Source organism: Pleurodeles waltl, chromosome 8 (genome assembly GCF_031143425.1).
Source record: "Pleurodeles waltl isolate 20211129_DDA chromosome 8, aPleWal1.hap1.20221129, whole genome shotgun sequence".
Classification (NCBI taxonomy): Eukaryota; Metazoa; Chordata; class Amphibia; order Caudata; family Salamandridae; genus Pleurodeles; species Pleurodeles waltl.
In genome coordinates, this window is record NC_090447.1 from 1,419,226,648 (window position 1) to 1,419,253,568 (window position 26,921).

Consider the following 26,921-nt stretch of genomic DNA (forward strand, 5'->3'; position numbering starts at 1 on the left):
AAGAACTGTTGCAAGCAGTGGCGTAGCGTGGGGGGTGCAGGGGGGGGCCGGCCGCAACATCTTGGAAGAGACTAAATCCACGGGTTAGGGGGCGCAAATTACTTTCCTTGCCCCGGGTTAGGGGGCGCAAATTACTTGCCTTGCCCCGGGTGCTGACAACCCACGCTACGCCACTGGGCAAGCAAATCTCCAGATTCTCTGCTTTTTCCACCCTTACTCTGAGTGCCTCGTTTAGGGTTCACATGATCATCTCCACTTCCCCATTTTCCTTTCGGCCATTGAGGTGTTATTCTCTAGTGACGAATGTTGAGTCTGTAGAGATAGTCTTTGAATTATTGCACTTGGAAGGGTAGACCATTGTCTGTTTTGATCTCCACGGGCAATCCATATAAAGCAAAGATGCGGTCATGAACTGGTTTTACGCATTCAAATGAGGTGGACCTCACTATTTCCACCACTGGGAACTTCGTGTCACCGTCCATGACCACTAGCGTGGATTTTTGATCCGGAAAACTTCTGAAGTCCATGGTCACAGAGTGCTAAGGAATGCATCAAGTTTCCTTTGTGCTTCTGTAGATGTGGTGCCTGCGGTTGGAGGTAGATCTCCTGATGAGGTCTGACCTTGGACTAATGCACTGCATGTGTCCTGCACTGCTGGGACCTGTTGTGCTCTGGCTCCCAATCGGTCTGATGCTTCTGTTTGCCCAGAGCCATCAATTATGTTCCCTCCCATAAAGGGATCGCTACAGATGAGGGGTCCTTTTACCCAGTGCCCACCCCATGTTTAAAAGAAATGACATAATAGGATCTACTTTAAAGTTTTAAAATGAAAGTGAAAAATATTTCGGCTAAAAAACAAATAAGATCTCAAATACTGCAAATATGTATCTCGAGCACAGGCCTCATCCTGATAGAAAATGATTCACATTCATTTTTTTTAAACAAAAGCTTAGCTTCCTTTCACATATCTTTCACATTTTTTCACTGTGGCACTGTTATCCCTCATTGCACTCTAGTATAGCTTTTGTGCACTATAGTCCACACCTGCAGTGAGTGAAGCATCTTCTTCTTAGGATCCTAGCAAACAAAAGGATTGGACCCCTCTACTCTCCTTCTCTGTTGTTTTGCTTTCACTAATCACCGAGCTGAAAACAATCTCTGGAATACACTTCTTAGTTTAAAGAAGACATTTATTATTACTTCACCACGAGGTTCCTGAGAGAGGAGATTAGTAGGTTGGAGGCACACGTTTAAAAATAGTCACAGCAATGAAAGGAAAATATATCTAAGTGATTCTCAATTGCAATGTACACAGCAAATATATGTGATTATATTATAGCATAACTTCAAAGCAAAGAATAAAAGTCAAAATTCATCACCGTAGTAGGGCCCACCAAATGCTTCATCTTTCTCATGCCAGCAAGAAGAACGACTCCTGTTCAACTGCGAGAAAGAGATTTTCCACCCCCACGGGACACGTCAGGCAGCTGGCGCCCGCTCCTGACTGAAGTCTCGGAATTCCACGCTACTGAACAGAGTCATCTTTTTAATATTTTTTAATAGAGAACTTTCTAGAAAGCCCTCCCGCTTAGAGAAACATTATAAAAAAAATGCTGGCTACCGTAGGTCAGAGTTGGAAAAAAACAAGCGTCAAAGGTTGGCCAATTTTCCAAGGGCCGTTCTTTTCCCAAGGCTGACTAGAGAAAAACACAAAATATGCGCTCCCTTATCATGCTAGGGTTCGGTGAGAACAAAATGCAAAAAACAAAAACTCAGCTTGGTTTACCATGTGGAAAAACACAGCTCATCTGCAATGTCTCAACTGCAATGTCTAACGCCACGATAAAGCCAATAGGCAGCTAACCTGAATACAAAATGTAATGTCTAATGCCACGTTAAAGCCAATAGGCAGCTAACCTGAATACAAAATGTAATGTGCTACTGGTGAACATTGAACAACTAATATGCGCAGTGGTGAAACACAAAGTCAGTGGTGAAACACAATTATTTTTACTACATCTGTGGAGTAGGTTATCCAAGTTTTTAGTGGTTTGGCAATATACTATGGTTCATATATATATATATATATATATATATATTGTTAAAAAACAGTCCTCTGTTCCTTCCAGCATTCGCCTGGCGAGGTTGGTGCCAGACCCGGACGAGCCCCCGCCCTATGTTTTGTCTTATGGATTTTTTTAAATAAACAAAGGCCAGTGAATTGCATGGAGTGCCAGACTTTGAATTTGATTTTCTTTCTGAGTGGATATATATATATATATATATATATATATATATATATATATATATATATATATATACACATATATATGATGCTGAGGACATGAATGGGCTAAGACTTTCTTAAGTAGGATGATGGTGAGAGGATAGTAGATGAATGATCATCTAACCAAAGGAATTTCTGCCCTTACAAACAGAGTGCCATCAGTGGGCTAGACGATCTAACCATCCCTCACAGTGTGTGCAATCAGTAAAGTTTCTTTCACAGAGGTGGCAAGTTACGGAACTGGCAATCAGGATGATTGCAGCACTGTGCCCTGGATCAGGGTACATGATTAATCCAGCTCCTTCACTTGGCTGGGTGGTGGGGGCAATTTGGCAGGTACAATGCTGTGATTCAGTCAACACACCTATAATGTACTCCTATGGTATGTGAGAGATATAGAGTCTACATATAAGCACAGTGCACTTTTTTGCAGAAAGGCATGGTAGACAGATATTAGCAATAGATGGAGGAATGTGTAAAGCCTATAATAGAAATGTATAAGCCCAGCTATGTACAACCTCTGCGCCTGAAGGGGACATTAATATCTCATATGTATGTATATATATATATATATATATATATATACATATATATATATACATATATATATCCAACGTAGTTTCTCCGTGAGGAGCCTAATCACAACAGGGCGGCGGCAGCGTGCAGGGACAAAGCACCCTCGCTAAATATCACAACAAAACTTCTCCACAAAGAAAGAAGTACGCCGTATGCCATCGCTTGCAGCAATATAAGGCACTTTATTTTCCATCATCAAACGGCAGTGACGAACTGTATTTCCTGATGCGTTTCGGCTGATCATCATTACGCATTCAATCCTAAACAAAGGCACAGCTGAATGTTCGCAGTTTAGGATTGAATGCGTAATAATGAGACTCAAAATGGACCTTATGACTTTAAGGCCACAGGATATAAAGGTGGAGGGTTTTACCACGTGGTCATTTTTAAACCAGACGAACTTTGTACCTATGATTAAGGCTTGTGTTGTCAGCCGAAACGCGTCAGGAAATACAGTTCGTCACTGCCGTTTGATGATGGAAAATAAAGTGCCTTATATTGCTGCAAGCGATGGCATACAGCGTACTTCTTTCTTTGTGAAGTTTTGTTGTGATATATATATATATATATGAATGGCTGGAATAAACCTGGCCATTGAGCTACCGCAAACTCACTAGAATATGAGCAGTGAGTCTTAACACGTCTAGGGTGCATGTGAAAGAGGAATGATATATACATGAATGGGGTAGTCCTGAACCTGGGCAGATAGATATCTTGAAGAGTAGGAGTGAAGGCTCTGGTCCATATATTACGAGTTGTTGACCGGTACGCTTTATTGCATGGTCCTGTAGGATCAGGAACAATGATCTCCTCGCTTTATGTTTGGGAGAGGGCAAGATCCCTTCTTTAACAGCAGAGCTTTCATGAAATGCAGTGGGTATTTTCCACAATGTGTCAAAAAAGGATAGAATGAACTGCACTAATTTCTTACAACAGTCCTCTATTGTTCGCACTCCCTTAGACCCCTTTTTGACAGCTTTACAACTAGTAAATTCTACGAATGGGTTACCATACAAGGATTTTGACCTATGGGCAAAGTGTTTTGAACTACAAATTGTATATAAGCTGTCTCATCCAATTATACCATTTCCATCACCACTCGAACCCGGGAAACATAAGGGCCCAGTGGCGTAGCGTGGGGGGTGCAGGGGGGGCCGGCCGCACCGGGCGCAACATCTTGGAAGAGACTCGAGTGCTAAAATCCACGGGTTAGGGGGCGCAAATTACTTGCCTTGCCCCGGGTTAGGGGGCGCAAATTACTTGCCTTGCCCCGGGTGCTGACAACCCACGCTACGCCACTGTAAGGGCCATGTGTGTTTTGGCTCCCTTGCACTGCTAGCAGCCTGACACTGTAATGTAATGTAGAAGTGGTCCAAGAAAAGTTACTTTTCTTGTTTTTGTTATTATTGCATCTGGTGTTAGCCAAGACCTATTGATTTTATGAAAATTATACACATAATAATATGCTTAGTTATAGGGGCTTTCAGTCAACCCTTATCACCATTTGGCTGTTGTTGTGCCAGTCACATTTGTCTTCTGCCCATTCCAGCATACAACATGAAGCAATGGGTCAGCCTACTTCAGACATTGGGTAACTTCTCTGTGACTGTGTTCTGCTCTTCCACAGAGAGCACATGCACACATGAAGTGGTTATCCTTAGTGCCAAGGACTTCTTTGGCAAAGTGAGCTTTTTAAGCCCAAAAAGATTTTTGCATTTAGGATTTTTTATATATTGGCATGGGCCTGGCAGCTCCTACAGCACTAATGTTTGGCAAAAGCCATGACAAATCAAAATAAGCTTTGACAAAGCCAAACAGCTGGTGGCCAATGCCAGTATAGAGTGTCAGTGTAAATTATATTTTCTTAGTGTCCAAAGCGCTTTTTGAAACATCCAGTTTGATGACAGGTCCACTTCCACACATACGCTTTAATATTATTTTATATAATCCATAGTATTTGCAGAGTGGCCTGCATTTTATTAATGCTAGGTTTGAGCAGCCAACATGTGTTTAACCCCTTATAGTGCCTGTACGACTGGGGCTTTCTCAACGCTTAGGTACAATTCTGTAGAAGAAATGGTCCTGAAGTATCCGAATTTATAGGCGATTTATAGGCTTCTGGATAAATCCTTAACAATTGATAAGCTTATTCCCTGTCAGGAAGAGCAATGGTCACGGTCTCTGCAGTCCGATGCTTGCACTATGCTTCGATTAATGCCAGACCTGTTGGCTTGGCCAAAGCTTGTTCATTTTGTTCACAACATGTATGCACATTTTTATGTTTGTACATTTTTTAGGACTCTTCATTATTTCTTGTGCTCAACTATGCAGAGATTTTCGAATGCTTTGTGGTTGCAATTTATTTCCAGTGTCAATAAGGAGTCTACATAATGCTTGCACAATACAAGTTTTCAGTACATTGGGTATTGTTAGTGAATTCATCTTATGTTACTTTGAGGACATTTAGGGGGTGATTCTGACCCCGGCGGTTCCTTACCGCCGGGGCCAGGGTCGGCGGGAGCACCGCCGACAGACCGGCGGTGCTCCGAAGGGCATTCTGACCGCGGCGGTTCAGCCGCGGTCAGAAAGTGTAAACCGGCGGTCACCCGCCGGTTTACCGCTGCCCTTCTGAATCCTCCATGGCGGCGGAGCGCGCTCCGCCGCCATGGGGATTCAGACACCCCCTACCGCCATCCTGTTCATGGCGGGAAACCCGCCATGAACAGGATGGCGGTAGGGGGTGCCGCGGGGCCCCTGGGGGGCCCTGCAGTGCCCATGCCAATGGCATGGGCACTGCAGGGGCCCCCGTAAGAGGGCCCGCAAAGTATTTCAGTGTCTGCTATGCAGACACTGAAATACGCGACGGGTGCCACTGCACCCGTCGCACCTTCCCACTACGCCGGCTCAATTCTGAGCCGGCGTCCTCGTGGGAAGGTTGATTTGCCCTGGGCTGGCGGGCGGCCTTTTGGCGGCCGCCCGCCAGCCCAGGGCAAATCTCAGAATCACCGCAGCGGTCTTTCGACCGCGGTGCGGTGTTCTGACGGGGTTACTTTGGCGGGCGGCCTCCGCCGCTCGCCAAAGTAAGAATGACCCCCAAAGTGTCGAGAAAGTGTCTGCCTACATGTTTGACTTTGTAAATCTCAGTGAAAACATATTTTTGGAGGGATCTTGAAGTTTTTAGGTGAATGAAAGATTGTGCACAACATGTCTAAGAAATGAGCTTGCCGAGATAGGACTACCTGAAACCACGGGGGCTTACAGGTGCTAAGAAATGTGAATTGCCATCAAAGCTCCTGTTCTACTGTGTCTGAGAGCTGCTTTTGAAGTTGCCAATTCAAGAAACCTGTCTCAAATTTCATTAAGTAGCAACTTCATGACTTTTGCTACAATTTAGAGCCAAAAAAGAGGAAAATGTGTAGCTCTGCCAGCCAAATGCAATGAAGTGAAGCCAAATCAGGAAGGAGATTTGGACAAGAGGCTACAGCTGCCACCCTTGGAACATGGGGAACCAAGTTTGAACCCCGGCTTCGGCTTAACAGCCTGTGATTCTGGACCAATCGCTTAGGTCCAGAATACGGTTTGGGAGGTTAATTCTGACCCGTGCGTAAACCCCTGTTTAGTTGATAGGTATTTAACTCATACAATAATTATCAGATGCATTAAATAACTCGACCTTCATTAAATTTTGGCTTGTCAATCCTACCAAAATGTAACGGGGAAAACACATGGTAATTACGGTATTGTGCAGATTTTGGTGCGTTAAAAACACAATACTCAGCATGTTATTCCCCAACAACTCTTAATAAGCTGTATTTATTGTGCTTGATAATTAACATACCTAGTGGTATGGTTATTTGTCATGTGCGATAAATACCAACTTTACTTGTAATCAGGGTCTTAATCTCCCCTTGCACCCCCTCTTCACAAAAAATGTGTAACATAAACTGATTCTGTTGTACATTGCTCTGAAGCCCTTGGACCAGGCTCCTGCTATCACAAAATGCAAAACAAAACACAGTAAAAGGCAGTGAGAAATGTTACGGATAGAGAATTATGTCTCCCAAGATACCTTTAACAGATATCAGAGGCATGGCTTAACAGAGTAGCAGATGAGCTATAAAACTGATACAGAATATATCTTGAGGATGTCAGACAAAACACTCTAACTGCACGGAAAAAGCTACCACCTCTTATCCCACAAAATAAAACATTGGACTGGAGGGTAAGGAATGAACTGCTGGAGGCTGAAGAAGTACCTAATTTGGGGTAGTTTGTCTCTATTACTCACCAGTATTTTTTATATCCAAACATTGGGATGGAAGCGCTCAGATACTGTTCAAGCTAGAAGGTCCAGGTGATTGATCTAATTTAGAGTTGGAGTGTAATGGAAAATCTTTTAATTTCTGGATGAAGTGCTAAATCCAAAGGAGAATCCATGAGTGGACTAGTTTCCCCAGCAGTAAGAATAGTATTAGGAAAGAAATTCCACTGGTGTGTCTATTCCAGAATTTAACATTTCCTCCAGAAATCAGAGGATTTTCCACATCACTCAGTTTTAAATCAGGCCCTATGCTGTTTGTAGTAAGACTTGTTCAGTGTTGGCATCAGTGAATTTAGAAGCAGCCACGCAGACCTGGAAGAGAGAACATGATCCGGGAGATGTTAAGATTCAGGACTCTACATGCAGGAGAGGAGGTACATAATTGACCCCAACCACTAAAAAAAACTTGTGGCTAAGGATGTGCTGTTTAAGACGTCTCTGAAAATCAGCCCCCATGTGTTAACAACATCACTATTGCTTCCACTGAAGACATATTCACCCTGCAAGACAGTACCTACCATAAGACTTACGTACGTTTATCCTTGATATAGCTGGGCTAGTGAAACCTTTTCACCACTTGTGAGGTGGTATTCTACCATGCTGTCTGTGCTTGCAGAAACTGTACAACTGAGATCACAAAGTAAGCCATGATATGACGCAGGGAATTAAATTGCATATTCAGAACTAATAGATTCCTGGCAGTAATGCAACCTTATGGACATTTGGCCATTACCTCATGCAGTAGCTGAGACGGTGATGAAAATGATGTTCCAGAAAAGAGACACAGTGAGTCTGCAGACAGGTGTAGCACTGGAAATATTTGGAAGAATGTCCAAAACTCATCAAAGGAAAATAAATACATACCAATGTTGTTATATAGGTAAATAAACCTACTACCCAGAAGAAGGAATTGAGGAAAGTAGTTCAGAAAAAGGGATAAGTAAGCAACAAAAAAGGTTCTGCGGGAGGATAATTCATTATTGTTCAACCAGTAAGAAGTATCCATCAGGTCTCCTCCTCAGGCTCTTGCCTACACGGGTGAAAGTTCAAAAGCGGTCCAAGAAAGCACAGTAGACAAGCCATATCCAGGGGCCCTCCACTTTCATCAATGCTCAGTCTGATGACACCTTGCCTGTTTCACTGGCAGATGCTCCTCCTGCATCTGTGAACACAAAACACCTCCCTACCATTTCTGTTAAACAGTCAGGCCGGGAACCACATGGCAGCCTCAACACTGCGCAAGAAGCTCCTTCATAACCCACTGCAGGTGCTGTCCATGCATCAAAGTTGAATGGCTAACAGCAAGAAACTTATGCATTCTGGAACCTCTACTTCCCTGCTTCCCTTCCTTCACTGCTTATTTTGTAATATTTTCTCTCAAGCCTGCATTCTTAACTTAATCAATTTCATACATGTGCGTCCCTCATCGCCATAGGGAACCCTGGAGCAATCTGTGTAACTTTTATTGTTGTCACCCAAGTGTCTTCGTCTCCTTCAGATGCATCTTTGTTAAACCTTTTGTTTTAAGTAATTTCCTTCCAAAAAGAGTATAGTCCCGCAGTACAAAGATGTGACACATTTGGCTCCGTTTCTAACATGTCCATATTTGACTTTACATGTGAGAAGGAGGCAATCACATTCTTCACATGTCTGGGATTGGTAGTGTTCTCTCTGTAGGAGTGAGCAGGAGTTTTTATTTCGGGCATTCAATTTTCAAAAGACCACGCTTTGCATTCTGTTGCAGTTCTGCATACTTTTGATTCTTCAAATGGGCTTTCAAGCAAGCAGCTCTCCATATCCTCCCCAAGTCATGATAATCATTGAATCCCTGAAATCTCGAGTCCTCTTTTACCACAGCGCTTTTTACCACTGTTCTTTGCATTCCACCGGGAAAGAAGATCTCAGAGCTAATAAATTCGTGTTTTCCCCTAAATATTTTTTGTTCATTTTCTTTAGGAGCTATTGTGAACTAGAGTGATATCTCATGCAGGTAGGGCGCGCTCTTTTCTCCTCAGTGAAGACAGCACTTCTTGTGTACTACATTTCTTATTAACATTCTTGCTTTGTGATCACATTCATGGCACTCTTATAAGGGACCTCTTCTGGAATCCAGCAAAACCAGTGTGGTATCATTCATCGACTAACCCAAAAGATGCAACCATGATGTAATTTGTGCCCAATTCAGGCATAAACTTAAACCGTGTTACGCATGGGTATGCTTTTCATACTGGATTTTCATACTGGATGAGGAAGCCTCAAGATGGAACTACCAGGGTGGTTTCAACCTCAGTGCAAGGGTGTTCTTAATAAGAAATATACTGGCTAGAAGATGTGGTGTAACAATCAGAGCTGTCGACTTTGGACCTGGTCGAACCCTGTTCAATTCTCAGCGGCACGTCATCATATGATTCTGGGAAAATCACGTAATCTCCCCTTGTCTAAAACCATAAATGTTTCCTTGTGTAATGTAATTGGTGCTCATGTAAAGTGCTCAAATACCTTTGGGTCGAGATTGCGCTATATAAAACTGCAAAACAACAAACAAAAAAAGAGGAGGGGGTCCATAAAGAATTAAAATTCCCTAAGGTAAACTGAAAGGAAATCATGGGTATCTCATGTTTAATTAAAAAATAGAGAAGGGTGGATAATAATTAGGTTCAATGACCAGTTCATCTAAATCAATCCATCATGTTTCTATCCACAATTGGTCAGGGTCATTCATCAAGGCCAAGGGGATCCCTTGCCCTAACTCTTCCTAAAAGGCACACAAACGTATAGGAAATTGAAGTTCCAACCTGAACATTAGATGTGAATTAATAAACTGGGAACAGGTTATAATTCTTTTAAAAAAAAATGTACATGGCTGCATTCAGTAGGCATGTAAATCATAAATTGTGCATTATAAAAACATGCAAAAAGTGGTGCACACAAGTGACGCTGCACTGCAAACAAAAGTATTCCACAAATATTCAAGGAGCTATTTCTTTACTTTTGCCTAAGCACTTCAAGAGAAAGCATGTTTTCCAGCTATCTTCCACATGTAGTTCTCTCCCTGCCCATAATTCGTGCTCTTTCTCGTCCATCTATTTCTCTCCCCCTCATGCTCCGTGTTGCTCTCTCTCATCATTGTGCTTCTCCCCTGTGCTCCATATTGCTCTCTCCCTTGTGCACTTCTGCCACGCACTGTATTGATGTCTTACTTGTGGCTCTCTCCCTCATGCCTAAACCCTCCCCTGTTGTTTTCCTCCTAGCCTCTTCCCCACCCGCTCCTCCATTGCCAGCCCCAACACCGCCATTCATATTGATTTTGTTTTCTTTTTGGAAGGCCAGGTAGCAAATTTCTGCCCGCCCTCCACAAAAGTGTCTTTGTGTATTTGCAATTTCAGTTTTTTTATTGACCAATCTAAGTGGCACCTGCATTTTAGATCAGTGAGTTAAAAATAAAAGAAACTTGCACACATGTGATTATGTGGGCACCTGCATGCATGATGACACGTTCACGCAGCTACAAAATACTGCAAATGCCAACAGCTGTTGCTTTTTTTATGATACTAACCAGCACCAACAAAAACACTGCTTTTTACTGATGCTATTCAGCATCGCTAAAAAGGGATTCTGGGTGAGGACTAACACCGGGGAATTGAAAAAGGGGAAAAAACCCAAAGGTGCAGGATGAAGTGTTGGTTGGATAATATTTATGAAAGAGTTGGTACAGAGAGAGTAGAGACCCAATACAACTATGAATTGTTTCCAAAGAGACTTGTGTGTAGTGTGGTTAAATATGCTCTACCACTTGAGACATGTAAGTGCATTTGCCATCTGAAACTACCCACCCACATGGTAGTTAGCAGTCTAGCTTTTTTACTCTCCACTGCCCAGTCTTCCAGAGTCTCCACTGTCTTACCTGCATGAATCGAATGATTGAAAAGTTGATACAAGAGACAATAGACCTATCGCTTGTGCACTTGGACTGAGACCCTGACAACGGATGCTGCACCTTAGGCTGTGTCTCACGTTCTCTAGCCCACCCTTCCAGCATCCTTCACCCCATCTTCCCTGCTGAAAGTTCATACCCCCCAGAATATTGTACCATAAAAGGCAATGCCCAGCCATCTTACCTTCTTTTGTCACTGACATTAAATCCCTCCGGATATCATAAAGGCTACTACTTCAACAAATTCCCTGCTCTTGCCATGCTCTTTCTTGCTCCACTAACAAAACCTGCATCCACGATTGTCTATCACAATACCTAGTAGAGGATGCCAAAGAATTCTAAATCTTCTGTAACATCAACATCCTCACCCATCTAGTTCCCACAGCTCTGCAGCATCTGCATTTTGAAAATAGCTTCTGCCACTAGCCCATGGAACCTCCTCCACTACAAACGGGACAGCAAATCCACAATATAATTTTTGATGCCCAGTACATGATGAGTTCTGAAAGCAGTACTGTAATACAAGCAGCCCAGCACAAAGACCCATAATAGTTTCAGAACCCTTAGATATCTACATAAACGGGGAGGACCGGGAGAATTTATCTGGTCCAGTGTACTTGCTCCCTAAACGTAAACTTGTAATCAAAACGTGTACACTGTTCCAAAGAGAAGATATTGTCAATGAGGACAGAGACAGAAGACTGAGAGAAGGTCTTGTAGGAGTACCCTCAAGCATCACACTGAGATGCTAGGCATCATCATCGGGCTAACTCCTCGTCAGACCGGCACTGCAATATCTGACGGGCCACCACCCAAAAGGTGGTGGCTCTACAACCGAAAAATAACACTACAGATCTTCTTAGGTCCGCAGGACGTGCTAACAGAGGAGGAAAGGAGAGTGAAGGGTAAATAAAATTGGCTCTGCACACCTGGTTGCCAAATTTATTGTTTGTAGTAGGGGTCAGGCCAAGGTTAAAAACAGGTAGGAGTCTCAAGGGAATAATGTCTCCTATACTCCTAAGAGAAAAGGAAGGAGGAAAAGAGTCTTCACTCCTTACACTGGGTCGACATGTTTCGCGCCTCCTCGGTCAAAATCGATCCACTGGCGCTTCATCAGGACCATCTAATTGTTAACTTCTCCTTCATATATAAATTGAAAAACACAAACAAACAATGGTGGCCGTAAATGCTGGGAGGTCACTTACAGTCTATTGACCAGTCGTCACAGTCAGTCTTACAGTGAGTCGCCCTGCATAGGAGACAAAACACTCTTATAAAACAAAGTGCAAAGGAAAGACATTCATTGTGTCTTACTATCAATAGTGAGTGTGATAGGCATATAATCCCAAAGAAAAAGAGAACATAATAGGAAGCTTACCATCCCTTTTTAAAGACAGGGCATCATAGGTACGCATAAAACCTCATGACCAAGGTGAGTTCTCTAAACATAAAAGTTTTTATAAAGTACACCGTCAAAAGAAATTTTGCAAAGTGATTAAAGATACGTTTACACTGCGTTTCACATTCAAATACCTTAGATATCTAGCCAACCATTTACAGTTTCCACTATCAATGTATTATCAACATTGAAGGTAATTTTCCTGTCTTTCAAAGTCTTTCTACACAAAATCAAAGCCATCACCAGTGGGAAGATATACAAAACACATTGCTATAGCCTCCCTTCATCCGAGTTTCCAGACACTTCTCTGCATACCATCCACCCTGCCAAAAGTAATGTAAAAGTGCATTCTCCTGCTGCATCAAGAAAAAATTGAACTCTCCATTTAACCTCATCTCCAAAATGTCACAAAGTAATTCTAATGAAATTTTCTATACTGACAAATCTGCTTTAATTCCTACTAACAACCGAAAACTATGGTGGGGTAAATCCCTGACAGAGCCAAGCTTCAACTTTTCTATGCCCCACATTTCCTCAATCAATTGTTTTGCAGCATGTATCCTCCCCTGAGCCAGGTTTGCTTGCATGGTTATGATATCCAACTAAATCCCTAAGAAAGCCAATAATGTTGTCTTCTTTGGGGCCCAAAGAACCCCAACTCTGCCACCATAGTCTGAAAGACCTCCAGCATCAACCTACAGCCTTCTTCATCCTGCCCAGTAGTCATGAAAAAAAGTCCACTAGTGAGTAACCATTGTAGAACCTGTTACAAAAGTGAAAGCCTGTTGGTAAAGTAGTACGAAACTTCTTGAACAGTGAACATGAAATAGAGCAACCCATGAGAAATGCCACGTAAATCTGGCTCTCAAACAGCAACAGAAAGGGTGATTTAATATCACATTTGCCATCACGGTTCTCTGTCCAGACAATCTAAGAAATAACCAGATTGTCCACTGGCCTGTCCTGAAAGGGCCCTCCATCTTCTCTTCCTCTACCGCTTAGCTTCCTGTTTGGTATTTCTGGATGCGCATTAGCTGATCTTATCGCTGTGCCCATATATGAACTCTAGCAAAAACAACAGATGATCAGATGATGGACGGAATGCAGAGCAAATCAGACATTCACCCACAGTCAGAGATCTGGGTTTAATCCATCAGTTTTTTTTGCTTTCCATGCCATTTCAGTTTGGACCCAGCCATATGCAAATCAGTCTTGACCCTGTTCCCCATGGGAACAGTCCAGCCCGAACTGCCAGGCCAGGTCTTCCCTGGACCAGAAACAAGCATCCTGGTACTGGTTTCAGGGTATCACCCTTCATCAGCCAGGCTAGCTTGAATCTGGTGGCATAGCAAGCACGGGACCCACGTCTGGGCATACCCTTCCCACTTGGGGCGACCAATGCAAAAACAACAGATGATGGACAGAATGCAGAGCAAATCAAACATTCACCCCCAGTCAGAGATCTGGGTTTAATCCATCAGGTTTTTTTTGCTTGCCATGCCATTCCAGTTTGGACCCAGCCATATGCAAATCAGTCTTGACCCTGTTCCCCAAGGGAACAGTCCAGCCCGAACTGCAAGGCCAGGTCTTCCCTGGACCAGAAACAAGCATCCTGGGACCGGTTTCAGGGTATCACCCTTCATCAGCCAGGCTAGCTTGAATCTGGTGGCATAGAAGGCATATATATACTCTTGGGCCCACATGGCCCAGTTGAAAATAATAGCAAAAACATGAAAACATAACTATCACTGTGTTGGGAATAAAACCTTAGCTAGTTCTGCAGTAGCTCCATGATAATTGGCATGCAAGCCTTTTACTATTGAGCCTAGCATTCCCATTTCCATAATAGGTTGTGGCAGCCAGCCAGTGCTGTGCATGCCTTGGCCATACCATCAACCTGACCAAACACTACATTATGGGGTGCTTTGCACTGCCCTAGGAGCCCTCATTTGAACTTACCATATTCTCTTTTACAGACACCGTTGTAAGCCTAAAGAACAATTTACTTATCTTTGGTAACACTCTTAATGGCGGATACTTTATGTAACTGCAGATATCTCATCCTTAAAAATTCCACCAGACTGGACCCGAAAAACTCAAAATCAGTACTCCTTTGTGCCAGTAGGTGGCATTGCGTGACTCCAAATCAACGCCAAGCTACAAACAGGGCCGCATGCACGCTGGCTTCAGTTTCTTTCAGGAACTTTTCCGTGCCCTCAAAACCAGAGTCCATTGGCAAACTAAATGAGCCAGCGTGCTGACTCCTAGATTATAATTTTTTCAGGCGAGGAATCTGCGGTTAGATAGAGTATCTACCAGAAAGAGTGTTGCGGAAAGTAAGTAACTTGTTCTTTTGATGGATGCCACAAAACCACAGATTCATCACCTTTAGAATAGATAGCAAAGCAGTCCCTCTCATGGTGGTGCATCTGTGGAATGGCTCAAACTAAAGAGTTCTGCAGGACCGAGCAGTCAAAATGCTCATCTTAACGGACCAGGCTGTCAAGGTAGTATTGCTTTGTCAATTTGTGCATTGATGGCCACATAGCTGCCTGACAAATATCCAGGACAGGCATGCCATGTGCCCACGCAGTACTAGTGGCCTTGGCCATAGTGGAGTGGGCCCTTAGACCTTGTGTAGGCTGTTTCTTAGCCTGCGCATTGCTGATCTAATGCAGAGAACTATCCATCAAGAGGTGGTCTGTTTTTTTATCGATTTGCCTTTTTTTCGCCCCAGAGAATGCCACAGACAGCTGATCATCAAACCCATGTTCTCTCATACTAACAAAGTATAAAAGTGAGTGTCCTTTTGGGTTTGAAATCATGGAGTTTTACTTTTTCGAGGGATGAGGCAGAGGAAAGAAAGTATGAAGTGTGATGTGTTGTACAACATGAAAAGATGTCGCCACTTTACACAAGTTTGGATGGAAAAAAGGGGGTATAGGAAGGCTGGAATGAGATGGCCTGCAGTTCACCCTTCCATCATGCTAGTTATCACAATAGGGAAGCCTGTTTTAAGGGTGAGTAGGTGCAATGGGCAACTGTGCATTAGTTGAAAAGGAGTACACATCAGAAATGTGAGAAATCAATTTAAGTTCCACTTTGGCATTACGAAGGGCTCAGTGAGACTTCAAATGCCACTTCTAAGCTCACCAGCGAGCAGGAAACAAGAGACTATGAGGCCCAAAAGCCTCAGAGACATCCTCACTGTGGCCCAGGATAGAGGCTCAAACATCACTATCAGTGCTCAAATGTCCTGGACTTGTTGGACCAGAAGAAAGATTTGAAGGACTATCTTATCAAGGATGACTCCGATGAAGGGGCGCCTCTTCAAAGGAGGTGTGACTTTGGCAAGCTGATTGAGAACCCCAAAGATGTCAGGAGGATTGTTGTTGTCTGGAGTTGATCTGCAGTTAACTATGCTGAACCTACATCCAACAGCCAGTTTCGAGAAAGAGGATGACTGCTACCTCCAACCACCAACGATGACCATCTATCACCTTTATGAGCACCGTGGTGGGCACTGATGAAGCCAAAAGGGAGGAGAGCAAGCTTGTGACCTACCATAAACTTCAGATAGCTACTGTGGACCTACACAATAGAGATGTAAAAATAGATGTCCTGCATGGCCAATGCCAACATCCCGTCTCCAGGGCAGAAACAACCTGGGCCAGGTGTGGAAAGTTTGACTTTGTCATTGCATAGAAAGGCATTGAGAGGGCAAAGATCTAGGATAGGGCGGTGGCTTCTGCCCTTTGGCACAAGGAATTAACAGGTATAACAGCCAGCTTCTACTTCCAAAGCAGATACCTTCTCTTTGGTTCCTTTGTCAAAACAGCCTGCACTTTCTGGATTAAAACAGATGTATGGTCCTACGATAAGTGGTCTGAAGTAGGTGGAAGGTGCAGTGCGTCAAAAAGGAATGGAAAGGCATAGCCCCTTTGGACAATCTGCAGAACCTGTTTGCCAGATGTGATTTGTTGCCACTGTGCAAGAAGTGGCTAATCCTACCTTGTACCGGGTAGCTGTAAAAGGGTAAGGGCCCTCTAAAGAGGCTTGGAGGTTGCAACCGGACGGGCAGAAGATTTGGATGAAGGCCAACCATACTGGCCAGGTCACTGTCTGTTGGGTCTACAATCCTGACCTCTAAAAAGATGGAAAGCCTGTTGTGCAGGAATAGGAGCCTGACGCTGGTGATGCACCGAGCCCCTAGCATTTCCCCAAAAAGGTTGAATTAGTCGAGGGTATTGCCTGACTGGAGCTGAAAGGCCCAAGGAGCATACTGTGGCCCGGCTCGCTTTAAAAGCTTTAGAGCTGCACCTGCCTTCTCACCAAAAGATGTCAAAAGGCATATCCATCAAAGATGCTTCTCTTGAGAAGCCAATGGACTCACCCAAGCATTGCGCCAAAGCACCATGTTGACTCCCATAGCTGTACCCAGACAGCCCATGGGGTCCAGGTCAGAACGGATGGATCTGACTGTATGCTGACCATTTTTAACAGTTTGGTTTAGAGAAGCCCGTATGTCTTTGGAGATCATTGGCAAGACCTCACTCACCATGTCCTACAGTATGTGAGTGCAGTAGCCTCATAAACAGCTCACACTGAAAGACCTAAAGGCAAGGCTAGCTGAGGAGAATATACGCTTTCCAAATATGTCCATTTGTTTTGTCTCTCTTTTGGGGGGTGGGTAGGAAGAATATTAGCCCTAACTCTACTGGTGGATGCCTGGACCACCGAGCTTTCAGGTGTTGGGTGCTGTGTGATTAAATCTGGGTCCCTTAGAGCAGGTTTATGACAACGGGTGGCTTATCGGTTGATTGCGGGGCCAGAGCATGGATTGCCCAAGTGCTCAGCCTTGTGTCAGTGAGTGCTTCATTGAAGGGCAACAGGGGTTCGGATGGTGTCTGGCCATGCTGTAGGACCTCGGCAGCCCTCCTTATTATTGTGGCAAATTAAGTGCTTTCCCCCTCAGTTGATGGCCTGGAGGGAAAACAAGCCGAAGTGGGGTATCCATCCACTGGCATTCTGTAGCTCCATATACCTGCTGTCATCATCATCATCATCATCATCATCACTTGATAGGGAAAATTCTTCCCTATCCATACCATTGTCTAAGTCTGAGCCAAAAAGCTGTCATAATGTCTGTGCATGAATGTGCAGCAGGGTATTTGTGTCTGAGTCAGATGTGTTCAGCAGGGCTGCAGCACATTCAGATCTGGATGTGGCCATGGTCGAGGTCAATATGATGCTGGCACAATGGGTTGATGGTCTTTCTCTGGCACTGGCTGTGCTAGTGTCAATCCTCGAGGAGCTGGCTCTGATTTCATCACCGGTCCCAATTCTGGCACAGAACCTGAAACTAGCTCAAGGGGCCTAGACAGCATGGAGGATGAACCTGCTGGTAGTAACCCAAATGGGAGTCCCTATGAATCCTTGGAGTCTAAAGGCACACCATAGAGAGCTGGAAGCATGCCAAAGATGCACAGCTCCACAAAAGGACTTTATCTGCTTTGACACTGCTGAGGAACCTGGAAACAGGTTAACTGGGACCAGAGATGGAATAAGCTCCTTGGTGTAACTGGAGTGAGACCTAGAGGCACGGTGATGCCTGTGCACTGTCTCTGGAGATATAGAGTGGCAGGAAGTCAACTGGACTTCTTGTGTTTCTTCTTCAACTTACCCAAAGGCAATGACCGCGAGGGAGAACTGACTTCGGGAATGGGAGCAGGTCCTCGGCATCGACTTCGACCTGCAGTGAGACTGCCATGGAACCTTTCGGTGCTTCAACAAGTAGAGCTTTACATCACTCTTGTGGATGGCCTTAGGGCTCATCTGGGCACAGTAGTCACAGGCATTAGAATCGTGTGAAGAACCTAAAAATCTTACGCACACCTCATTGGGATCTGTCACAGACATTTGTTTGTGACAGCTCCTAGAAGGTTTGAATCCTGTTATTTTTAGAGGTTGACATCCCTTGTATCCTGGAAAATATATGTAGACAATTAACTTCCCAGAGTGAAGAAAGGAGGAGTTGAGCTTCGGGACCACATCTGAAGGTGCGGAAAGAAAAAAAGTAATGACTACGAACATGGGTGGCGCTTATATGCGGCTTGGTTGGTCACTTCCAGAAAGGAATGTCACTGACTCTAAGTCACTTGGCACCACCTACTGGTGCACAGGAACACTGCTTGTGAGTTTTGCAGCTCCAGCCTAGGACCTGGTGATAATTCTAAAGGTGAGGAATTTGCACCTAAAAGTGCTCCATCATTGAGTGCGCTTCACCCTATGTATCCCACGTTCAACCCACTGTGGGTGGACTGGCCTTGAAAGGGCTAATATAAAACAGGCAGCCCATTGGACGTGTACATAATCAGTGCTGTCCTAATTGCTGCCATTCGCTATAGCTATAGATCTTTGGCTTAATCACCCCATTTTATTACAAGACAGGAGGCTCATATTATGCTTTACTTTTCTTGCTTTATTTTAAACAGCAGCCAAGAACTACAAATCCCAGAATCCCTGGGAAAAAACTACAAAATTGCGTCACAATGGGGCCCACCAATCACACAACGAGCCCCTTAATAACTATCTTGACTGAGAGCAACAAGCCCTCTTTTCTTGCTGCTCGCAGTCAAGATAAGTACACTGCTCGCGTTTATATAATTTTTCTATGATATTATTATGTTGTAGTTATATGTTTTTAACATGTATTACATGCGTGTGTTTTTTGTGGGGATTGTGCCTTTCCTAAACTGTTTTCCGTTGTTTATTTCTTTTAACCGCGCTCGCGCGCTTCATTGCGCACCTCTGCGCTTGCAGGCCGTCTGTCAGAACGTTACTCTAACGTTCTGACAGCCGCGCCTCAGGCAACGGCATTCCTGGCATATTTTCTACTCGCCCGGCAGCGAGTGCTTCAGGCTCCGTCACGCTCCCTTGGTTTTATGAGTGTCTTGCTCGTAATCTTCCCGCTTCGTTCACCGGCCTCACAGCGTGTTCAGTCTCACACGCTTGACTGCCTTTCTTTTTTCCAGCGCGTCCTTTGGTGCAGGAAGCTATCCTTGGACAGGGGTTCAAACCCAGCCACCACCCTTCAGGTTAGTGGCACGCCCCCCTCACACCCCGGCCAGGCTACCCAAGCCATTTAACCCTTTCTTAACCATAAACTTTGGTTTAACAGGATTTTCCTGTTTCCTCTCCTTTTTTATTGATTTTAACTATAATTGTTTTTCTCATTATGTCAGTGGACGACCAGACCCAGTCCATGAAAGATAATTTGAAATCCTTTATCAAGGATTCGGTCCAACACACTGTTTCGGTGTCTATGTTGGACGTTTCCAAAAATTTGGAAGCCTCTATCTCAAAAATGCTTAAGGCACCCAAGGTGAATCCTCTTTTGAGAGGCAAGAAACGTGTGTCCTATTCCCATGACAGTTCAAAAGGCGTTTCTCATAAATTTGGGCCTCCAACCCGAGAGGCAAAATCTTCGGGTCTCCCCTCCTCCCCCCTTAACATCCTTCACTTACGGGACACTGATAGTGACGGGGATGATGATGTCTTACAAGACACTGTAGATGATGATTATTTTGATGGGCCTCCGGAGAAAAGGCGAAAAATTTCTCCGCATGAGTACTCCCCTCACTTAGTGCCCGAGGACCTGATTGACCCGGTTGGCAAACCCTTATTTGACCCTACTTCTATCCATCATCCCAACTCCTCGGAATGGTTCCCCTCCGATCATGTTTCTGATTACGTTTCTTTCTATCTCCGGCATCCCCTAGATAAATCATCCAGAAATAAATTAAAATCTGAGTGTCCCAGACCTTCCCTTCCCTGTAAGGTTACAGATACCCCTGCCATTTACCCCAATATGCTTCTTTTCTTCACGAAATTTGGCAAAGACCCCAAAAAAGGAGTTGACCGGGCATGGTCAAATTGTCAAGACAGACTCCTAGACTTGGTGGGTCCCCTCACCAGGATCTTCGACCTTGCTGAGGAAGCCAAGATGGAGGGCTCGCAGGTGGATCCGAAGACCCTCTCCAACTGGGCTCAACGGGCGATCTGTATGTTGGGTAACGCCAACTCCTACATTTCCCAGGAACGCCGGAAGAGCCTCCTTCTCAGGATCGATCCAAAACTCAGCACTCTTGCTTCCAAGGAAGAAGGCCTTAATGCTGATGGTCTTCTATTTGGGGACTCTTTCATAAAAAAGATGGGCAAATACGTCTCTACGTTTAATTCTCTTGACAAAGCCCATTATTCAATGAAGAGAATATTTTCCAATCTGGTTTTTGGAAGGGCCGGCAAAGGAAGGAGCCGTTTTGCCGGCCGCTTCTCAGCAAGAGGCCAGTCCCTCAACAGAGGCTCCTACACTCAGTCCAACCAGCTTGACGTGTATCAAGGATACAAGCCCCAATTCTACCCCCGCAGATTCCGCGGCGGCCGCAACAGGAGTTACAGAGCCAAAGGAGAACACCTTGCAGGTAAGAACTTTCAGTTCTGGCCTTCCTCCAGTAGGAGGCAGACTAGCTTTGTGTTTAGGCGCTTGGTTGTCAATAACTTCCGACCCTTGGGTAATTCAGACCGTCCAAGGATACTGTATAGAACTTTATCAGACCCCTTTTCAACCTTTCCTTCCTCGTCCTCTTCGTTTCTCTCACGATCAATCTCGTCTCATTCAGGACGAGATACAGGGTTTGCTGTCAAAACAGGCTATCGAAGAAGTGGTGTTCGACACTTCTGGGTTTCTCAGCAATATCTTTCTTGTTCAAAAGAAGAACAAAAAACATTGCCCGGTCATAAATTTAAAAGAATTCAACAACTTCGTAGTGTATCACCACTTCAAGATGGAAACCATTCTCCATCTCAGGGATATTCTTCTTCACAACGACTGGTTAGTTCGTATAGATCTCCAGGACGCCTACCTCTCAGTTCCGGTGCATCCTTCTTTCAGAAAATTCCTTCAGTTCCGATGGGAAAATACTTTCTTCCGTTTCAAAACTCTTCCCTTCGGACTTGCTTCTGCCCCTTGGTGCTTCACCAAGATACTAAAACCCGTGGTGGCCTCCCTCAGGGCTCAGGGAATACGCCTAATCGTCTATCTCGACGACTTCCTAATTATGGCTCAAGACAAGTCTTCCCTGATATCTCATCTAAAAATTTGCCAAGACCTTCTTTCCCAGTTGGGTTTCCTTATAAATTTCCAGAAGTCATCTCTAGTTCCTTCACAGACACTCGAGTTCCTTGGATTCCTTGTCAACACCGCCGAGTCGATTCTCCAACTCCCTCAAGACAAAGTTTCTTTGATAAAGAAAGAGATTCGTCAGACCTTGTCTCTCCCTTGTACTTCCCTCAGGGCACTTGCCCGTCTCGTAGGCCTCCTTTCTTCTTCCATCCAGGCCATTTTTCCGGGCCCTCTTCATTACAGAGCCCTTCAGAGGCTCAAGATCCGCCACCTTCAACAGGGACTGTCATATTCAGATCAGGTTGTTCTCGACGCAGACTCCAGGGAAGAACTCACATGGTGGATGAGTCATTTAGATGCCTGGAACGGGAGAACGATTTTCTCTGCCGCTCCAGATCTTGTCTTAGAATCAGATGCAAGTCCGACAGGATGGGGCGCAAGATGTGGTCCACACTCGACTGGCGGACCATGGTCCGTTCAGGAGTCGTCAATGCACATAAACTGTTTAGAGATGCTTGCAGGTTCCTTTGCCATCCAGTCCTTTACCAAAGACAGAGTAAAATGTTCCATTCTTCTCAGAATGGACAATCTATCGGCGGTAACCTACATCAACCGCCTGGGCGGGACTCGATCCAAACCTCTAGCTCTCTTGTCCAAGAGTCTTAGGGAGTTTTGTCTTCACAAAAATATCTCTGTCAGAGCGGAATACCTCCCAGGCAATCTAAATGTGGTGGCCGATTGGTTTTCAAGACACTCCCAGGACTCAAGCGATTGGTGTCTTCACCCTTCTATCTTCAAGCGTCTTTCTTCTATCTTCGGTATAATGTCCATAGACCTCTTTGCCTCACGACTCAACTCCCATCTTCCCAACTTCTTCAGTTGGAGACCAGACCCCTTGGCCTTGGCTTCCGACGCTTTTCTCCAAACGTGGCCTCCTTCCCTTCTGTACGCCTTTCCCCCTTTCCTCTTTATTGCCCGGGTCCTGGCACATGTCCGCCGCCAGCGTTCCTCCCTGGTTCTAATCACCCCTTTCTGGCAGTCTCAACCTTGGTTTCCGACCCTACTAGAACTCTCGTCAGACCTTCCAGTTCTGATCACCCCCTTCCCAGACCTTCTTGTGAATCCCCAGGGAAATCCTCACAACCTCATAGTTCAAGGTTCCCTGTTCCTCATAGCTTGGAGAGTTTTGGGGCTTCCTGGAGAACCCCAGGAATTTCGCAACAGGCTGTCCAGTTCATCCAACAATCTTGGGCTCCGGGTACCTCAAAGGTCTATCGATCTGCTTGGTCAGTATGGTGCAGCTGGTGTATGGACAGGGATTCCGATCCCGTTTCAGCGGACGTTACCTTAATTGTAAATTTTCTAGCTTCCTTAGCCTCTCAAGGCAAGGTTTACCGTACCGTCAATATCTACAGATCAGCAATCTCTTCAGAACACATCAGAGTGGAAGGTAGACCAGTGGGAGAACACCCCTTGGTTTGCCGTCTGCTAAAAGGAATACGTTTTTTCAAACCTCCAGCCCCGAAATATAATTCCATGTGGGATGTGAACTCAGTTCTCCGGCTTCTGCTTTCTTGGCCCGATAATCCGGACCTATCGTTAAAATATTTATCTGCTAAGGTCACTATGCTCCTCTGTCTGATCTCCATCAAACGAGTTTCAGATGTTAAAGCTCTGGATGTTTCCTCCTTTCATTTCTCTGCCTTCGGTGTGTGTTTTAATGTGGCTAGACGTACTAAGACTAATCTGTCTTCTGTGTTTTATCCCTTTTTTCCTTCCCAACCCAAGTTGTGTGTGGCTAATTGCTTGAAAACGTACGTTTCACGAACTGCAGATCTCAGGGCAGCTTCTTCTTCTCAGTTGCTAATTTCCTATCAAAAACCCCACAAACCTGTCTCGTCTCCCACTTGAGCCCGTTGGCTCAAGTGGCTGATGGATTTGGCTGGTATCCCTACTAACATTTATGGTGCCCATTCCGTTAGGGGAGCTACAGCTTCTAAAGCCTTTTTGGCTGGCGCTAGTTTACACGATATCCTCAGATCTGCAGATTGGTCTAACGTCAGTACGTTTAGAACTTTCTATTGTAAACCAGTTGATCATCCTCTGCAAACTGTTGTTTCATTGCTTTGAACAAGCATAATATGAGCCTCCTGTCTTGTAATAAAATTGAGATTTTCCTAGCCTTGGTGTCAGAAAGGCTAGATTTTATTAAAGACAAGGAGGCGAGTATTATCCCGCCTCTTCTAACCCTCCCTGTTCCTTTATTCTAGTTGCCTCAACTGCAACCAATACCAACGCTACTGTCTGACCAGCTTCCATCAGCTCCTCCTTCTGGACCTTCGCCTCAACCAAGAGGATCTACACAAGATTATCCTTTCCTCAAGGCCTTCTGTATAGACTTCCTTTCAGCTTTTTTGACTCTCTATGGTTTATTGTTGTTTTTCTCGCACCGTTCTATTGACTGACTTTCGCAAGAAAAGAGGGCTTGTTGCTCTCAGTCAAGATAGTTATTAAGGGGCTCGTTGTGTGATTGGTGGGCCCCATTGTGACGCAATTTTGTAGGTTTTTCCCAGGGATTCTGGGATTTGTAGTTCTTGGCTGCTGTTTAAAATAAAGCAAGAAAAGTAAAGCATAATACTCGCCTCCTTGTCTTTAATAAAATCTAGCCTTTCTGACACCAAGGCTAGGAAATTCTCAATTTCCCTTCAGCATTTTCAGCTAATCTAGCCTTGAACTCATCACCAAATGCCCTTCGTCACGCTCACACGCCTGACTTTAATATGGCCACCTCTTAGGACGTTGCCTTGCATGAAAACACGCCTCTATGAGGTGTGTACATTCACACATATCAGTTTCATGCCGGCTCTTCTTTTTGTCGTGCTCACACAGACAACAGAACAATGAGGCACACACAGACTGTTCTCTCAAACGGAGGGAAGGCAAGCAACCCTATCTGCTCGCAGGAGCGTGACGTTGTGTGCACCACTTCTGCACACGGGTGCGCATCTGTGTGCAAACACAACTCTGGAACGTCACAGCTATGGAAGGTTGCAGAGCTGCCCCAGAACTTTAAAAAAAACAAGCAGAGCTTTGTTTTGGGGGAAATAAATCATAAAGCGCACCGATGCATGTTCTTGGCACGTACACCTCAAACCCTGTAACTTTGCGTAAAAAAAGGGTGAATGGAATGAAAATGCACACTATGGTGTTGAGTAAATGTGAAGCACCTGCTGTGGTCTGCTGGTTTCTGGTTGGTCCGTTGGGACTTTTGTGCATCGACTGTTGGTGTGCGCAGCAGTGTGGTTAGAGTGCCGGTTCGTCCAGCGTGCAGTGTGTACAATGCTCGGGGTCGCCTGCGTGTGACAGTGGCTCGTGCTACCCACTGACTCTCTGGTGAACCTGGCTGCGTATGGATAATTCAAGCATCCTGCATTTTTCATTGGCCCAGGGCTGCAAGTATATGACTTCCTGGCTCCGAAGTCCTACCTGTTCCTGCATAGCCAGCGGTCTGCTGTCTGGTTAACAGTTCTCCGAGCTCAGCTGCTAGGGTTAATTTTCCCATCATGTATTACTTGTGCAGTTGTGAGTAGCTGATTGAGAAGCCTCGTACCACAAAAACAGCTTATTATTAATAACATAGGTGAAACGTATTACATTTATCAATGCTTGTTTACAATTTTCTTAGCTGTTCCCTGGCCTACCAGCTACATTACCACTAACCATACCAGCAGCAAACTTTGACTGACGTGCCTGACAGCCATAACAAAGAGGAAAATCCTAACCTGAGAGCATGTCATCTTAACCACTCCTGAGCCTGCCCTAATAGACCCACTGCCAAACCCAATCTGCCCTGTTCACACATGTAACACCCGCTAGAAACGCCACAGTTCAGAGATGTAACGCCCACTGGGAACGCCCCACTTGTGCCCCCAAGACACTTTTGGAGCAATCAATGCATATTCCTGTCACATCTTTTTTTGTACTGTATTTTAGTGCACGGCAATAACTTCAAGTAAAACAAGTACTGGCAATGCCAACAGGTCTGGCTTATGAACGCACTAAGCCAGAACTAAAAATCTATATAGGTCAATGATTGCCCTCCTGCCATCAATGCCGCTCCCAGAGAAAAACACCATAAATGATCTAGTTATCGAACACTCTTTAATAGCACTACATTGTCATGTGTCTCCCCCTGAAAGTAAATTCTCAGGCAGCTGGATAAATAAACAAAATAATCACAACTGTGTGGAAGGGAAGCACTTTCTTGTGGAAGTATAACACCTTTGCCCAATCAACGCATGTACTCCCAGCCCCCAACATGTGGGCGGTGCCAAAGTCGCTCTCTAGTGAAGCTCACAAAACTGTCTGCGCTGTCAATTCAGACCATACCTAGCATGCAAAATAGAAGAAAGACTTTGTGCTGAAGCCCAAAGTTAAGGAAACAATTATAAGTTTCAGATGATGGAAAACCTTCATAGATTCTGATCATGGAAAGGATTTGCACTCTTCGATTTGTGTCAATGGCATTCTTCTATGAATTTAAAATTAGTAGGCTAAAATATTGTCAATGATGGACAAGCTCTCCACTTGCAGTCATTATATAGCTTTCCCCTTCAGTACTGTGGAGGCTTCACTCTGCCAAATGACAAGAAAGTAGTGGGTGGTCAAGTCATGGGAAGGCTGTCATTGTGTAGGTTGTTGTAAGCTTAAAAATAAATCTCTTTGGGGGGCAAATTATGGTTGCTGAGTTATGAATACATAGACGGTGACATTAATAGAATCGCAGAGATAGGATAGCTAAAATGTCCTCCTGACTTTAAACCTTGGAGCAAATAGTAACACAAAAACGCTATTGTTTTTACACATTCAATGGTTCCCAGTAAATCTCCAGGATACATAGCAAGTTTCACAGGAAATAGGATTTTTACAGTGGCCTAAATCTGTATGTATCGATTTCCTTTGTTATTTCACATCCTGCTGGCCAATTATAATGGAGCACCTAATGAGAGGATATAGGGGGTGATTCTGACCCCGGCGGTCCTTGACCGCCGGGGCCAGGGTCGGCGGGAGCACCGGCAACAGGCTGGCGGTGCCCCGCAGGGCATTCTGACCGCGGCGGTTTGGCCGCGGTCAGATGCGGAAAACCGGCGGTCTCCCGCCGGTTTTTCGCTGCCCTGGGAATCCCCCATGGCGGCGCAGCTTGCTGCGCCGCCATGGGGG